Genomic DNA, 5,164 nt, shown 5'->3' on the forward strand with positions numbered 1-5,164 from the left:
GGGGGGGAAACATGGAGCGAGAAAAATGAAATGCAGACCTCTCCCCCGAGCAGGGGCGCTGCATTCAAATGGCTACTCTCAGAAAGAGACTTAATAATAGTGCCAATGACAACTGCCTTAATGATAATCATTGAAGATGGTACTGCTTTAACACAGAGACAGCGCTTACTAGTGGGGGACCTGTGCCATAACACACCAAAAACAGCAACAACAAGCAAGTACAAAACGTCTCCTTTTAAATGATAGAAACCTCACAACAGAGCATCACCCGAGCTCCACCACGACCAAACAGCCTGGAAATAACTTTACCTTTCTCTGTCTCTTTCTATCTCTCTACTATATTGATGCGGGTATATAGTACCATCTAACACAAAGAACCTTCTTATTCACTTTACTACATGCCCTGTTGTGCAGATATGTAAGGCACCTTGCTGACAATACAAAAAAAAAAAAAAAAAAATACAAATATTTCCATGTGGAAGAAGTGCACAGACTTTTGGATTACTTGTGAATACTGTGATGAATATAACAATTATTAAAAAAAAAGGATTAAATGAAAGAAGAATATTAAGAGGAGGAACGAGACCCAACGACCCAACGGAGATCTGGAGCTGAACACTAATCACACAGGACTACTGTGTTGCCAAAAAAACGTTCCTCCGAAGTTCTCTCCTTGTCTTGCGGTGATGTAGTGATGCTTGATTCTTCAAATCTGCCTACACCTCGTGTTGGGGGGGGGGGGGGGGGGGGGGGGATTGTTGCACTCCGTTCCTGGGGTGGTACAGTTTTAGACGAGGGCAAAAAAAAAAAAAGAAAAGGAAAAAAACCCTTTTCCAGTGAGAACCACAGTGGCTACCTCACTTGAGCTTTCAATCTGTGGTTTTTTAAAAGCCACGTCTGATACCAAAGATTTTTCAACCTTGCCTGGTCTGTGTTTGTTACCCCGGGGGTCCTCTTCTTACCTGCCCCCTCCCCCTTTTCCTCTCTCCTATCCCTTGGCAGGATACGGAGAAGTCCCTGTCGATTCTAGATAACGATACAAACCACGAGACGATAGAATTATCCCAGTCCCACCTCGCAGGAGATACCGAGTGGAGAATGATGAGAGTGAAGAGATGAGTGCCTTTTTCCTTCATCCAAAGGTGTGACTGCTTTTACAAAACACACACACACACAGGACACAGCTAGCTGTGCAGCAAATACCTCAATCCTTTTAGAAGCCTTCCTTTCCTCCGGGTGTTACGACACAATGAGTATGGAACAGCCCCCCCCCCCCCCCCCCCCCCCCCCCGTGCTGAGAGCCCAGACCCCCCTGTTATTTTACACCAGCGAGTCTCTATTCACAAGGTATCCAAGTGGTTTTGCTGCTTTTTTTTATTTTATAAATTGCTATGTATTTTGCGGGAAGTGACTGCAAAATCTTAATATAACTTGTTTAAACTAAAACACACAGAAGCACTTTATCGTGTTTAAAAAACCTGCATGCCTTATTTACTAATTTATTTTGCTATTTATTATTTATTAAAACTGTTATTTAATGTGGGGGGAAAAAAAAACGTATTGTAAACCTTTTTCTGTTTTGTTTTGGGTGTACAGTCCGCACTTGCTATATCTGCACACCAGGTGGCACTAGTTCCTTTAGATTTCAGTGAAGTGAGTCTCATTGTAACGTAAATCAGTAGTGGCTGTTACCAAAGAGAATACCAAAGACCCCCCCAGCCCCAACCCCAACCCCAACCCCAGACAGAGAGACGGGACCCCCCTCCCACACACTCTCCAGCACAGACCAGGCAAGCCTTTTGACAATTTTCTCTGAAATACCTCAAATGTTTAATGTAAGTTTATGTGATAAAAAAGTAGTTAGTTTTGGAACTTGTGACTTGAAGCTTTATACTGTTCTCATTATAATTTCGCAGAGTTGGCATGTATTCTTCTGGGACGTGTTCAAACGGAAAGACCTATTGAATGTTACAGTGAGGACGAGACTCACATTGCTCATTGGTTCAGAAGGGAAGACGAAGCCCGGGGTAGTTTACACATTTTCATATTAAAATAAAATAATAAATAAACATCCCTTTTAAAGTCTGAAAAAAAGAAAACTATGAAAATAATAACAATAATAATAATAATAATAATAATAAGACAGCCTTTTTCTAGACGTGTTTTGGTTTTACAGCCATGTCCTAACTGCAGTGTTTCTATGTGTTTTGTGTTCAAGATGTAATTTAAAAAAAAAAAAAAAAAAAAAAAGGGATGATGTTTTTTGCATGGATATGTAACTCTGTAATAATAATGCTGATTAGTATTTTGGGGAAAAAAAACAAACAACAAAAGTAAATCGATATTAATTTAAAAACTACAACAGCAGCAGCAACAACAACAACAGGTTTGGAATGGTATGCATGGGGGTTATAGGAAACTCTTATGGTTTTTTTTCCTGTTGTATATAAATGTGTTGAAACAACACTCAGTCTAAACCAAACCGCTGCTGTGAGCCAGCTCATACCTAGGGGCGGGGTCACAGACAGAACCCCTGCCCAATCACAACGAGACAGGACTGACCCCACTGCCCAATCACAATGCGACAGGACTGGGGGGTGGGGGCAGTGACAGTGATTTAAAAAAGTCTGCCGATATCGATTTATATTAACATGGCCTGACCAGCCGGACCCAAAACAAAACGCGTCATTGTTTCTCTTTTATATTACTGTGTATTTCAATCATAGCAAAGTGTCTTTGTTTTAGAAAAAAGACAATCAGTTACTGAGACGGCTCGGGCAACGCTTCTCCAAGACCGGCTGCTGACTGCCTAGAGTGAGCTGCCCTCCAACCTGCCACTGCAACCCAACCCTCCCCTCCCCGGGGCTGCCTTCCCACTGCTCACACCCAGGCATGGAGAGGCAGGCAGAGAGAGCGCTGTGTGTGCTGAGCCCTCCTTCACAGGCCAGTGTGTGCAGGCACAGCCCTCGTGAGAATGCGTTACTTGAACACGCCTCTTGCAGAGGGAGACAATCATTGGAACAGCGCAGCACAGCGCTCGTTGATACCGCTCTCCAGACTTGAGACAGCAGAGCAAACGCAGCTTAACTGTATCCAAACCAGAACCCCGACCCCAGCCCTGAAACTCAGCATGTGAATCAAAGTCTAAAAGCTCTTTATTACCTCACTCCCGAAGCCACACAGATAACTGCTGCTTTATATCGCTACCGTGACGGACGGCTCCACCTGGTGTTTCGACAGGGGAGCTCCGACAGCCCCACGCCTGTAGTTTAGTCTAGCTGAGTCGAGCTGGCTGCTGGCTGGCTGTATATTTTTGCACAGAAAGCTATGCAAACACCTGCCCCCACTCCCGAGCCTGGCTGTGGGGGCTAGAGTGTACAATCCGCCCTCCCAGGCACGGCAACACCGCCCGGCACAAAAGGGTACAATATTGAGTGTCTAGGAGAGGACTGCTATCTGGGAGGCTGCAGTTATATATGGTTTATATATTATTTATATAAGAAAACAACAGTTAGACCTGTAAGTTAATGTAAGGCAACTGTTCTGAATTCCCCAGCAATGTTAGACAGTTAACACACATCCGCAGCACCCTCTAGTGGTTTGCTACTGCACTGCTGGATGTCTTTTATGGCTGCTCTCACTCACAATGCTGTGAGGTCATAATGCTGTGAGGATAACTGAAGAGAACCAACCCGCAGTGATTGTATTGGATTGTCTAGCTGGTAGATGCAGACTGCTTTTCATAGATGCTAACCTTGTTTGACGTGCAAGGTTTGAGAATCCCTGGAGCCTTGCACACACACGCACATGCACGCACACACACACACATTCACAGGCTGAGCACCCCCCCCCCAACTCCTCTATGCATTCCACTCAATCGATGCTGAAATGGCCCCCAGAGTATCCCTGCTAAAAACCAAAGACTATAATGTAAGTGTGACAATCTGTTGTTTGTTAACAGACAATTCTTAAATAAAAGGTACTCTGGAGAGCCGTCTCTAAACCTCAACCAGCCAAGAAAAACTACCCCATTGGAAACGCTCTACCATCCCTCAGCAATCACATGCGCTCAGCATACAAGAGCGATGGAAGTGCGCAGAGGGGCAGGCTCCTTCAGTCCAGGGCAGGCTTGTCTTGGGGAACCACTTGCGAGGGGAAATGGAGGAACTTTGCTGAGTGCTTTTATGTAGCGCTAGCAGATAAATAAATCAAATCCATAATGAAAATAAGACACGAAACGGAAAAGAAAACCCACACCCCGTTTCTTTTCTTTCTTTAAAAAAGACATCCTAAAGCGAGTGAAAAAAACTAAACCAAACGACGGGTATTTACTGCAGAGACTTTTTGAGAAATAACAATAAAAAGTGTGTTTGTTTTTAATGTGTAGTACTAGGTAACTCATCATGGAGCATGATCTCTGAACCTTGGCTCCACGTCTCCACTGAGCGACATTATAAGCAATACGTCACGACAGGGTGTCCGTCGTCGAGGGATACCGCCGCGCCTCGGGTGCGCTGTGAGACACGAGCCCATATCCCATAATGATACACACACGGAGTGCCACATTGCGATTATACAATGGCAGTCTGAAATGAAAAACAACATACAAAATGAGCTTTAAAGAGAACCGCGGCCATGTCCCACAGCCCATTGAGGCGAACGGGCGGGCGATCCCTGCCATTGTATCATTGTTATCAGAGCACCCTTCTTTCTGCAACCTCTCAACAACAGTAACGTTACACAAAAAAAACTAAGAAAAAGAAAAACAAAGCTTGAAAAAAAAGATACATGGTCATCTTTTTCTTTCTGTTCATTACTGTGCTGTAACTTATGTTAATAAATTATTTTCTAATCATTCAGAATTTGTGGTCTGTGTCGTTTTAATTGTGAATTAATTCTTTGTTTTTAATGTGTGTTTCCATTCATTCTGGGAGTGTGGGAACCCCAGCAAAAAGAGGCTAGCAGTGTTGATCAGATAACAAGGCTGGTTTTCGTTTTATTACAGAAACATTAAAAAAATATATAAACTTTAGAAAACTCTATATTATTTCTAAAAACAAAAACGTTTCAACTAGAAGTCTTTTTTGAAACGTTTGTCATTGCATTTATTTAGTTTGCATAGGACAGTACCTGGATGCATTCGTTCTCTGTTAGCAGTCCACTG

The sequence above is a fragment of the Acipenser ruthenus genome, chromosome 47, assembly GCF_902713425.1.
Source record: "Acipenser ruthenus chromosome 47, fAciRut3.2 maternal haplotype, whole genome shotgun sequence".
Lineage (NCBI taxonomy): Eukaryota > Metazoa > Chordata > Actinopteri > Acipenseriformes > Acipenseridae > Acipenser > Acipenser ruthenus.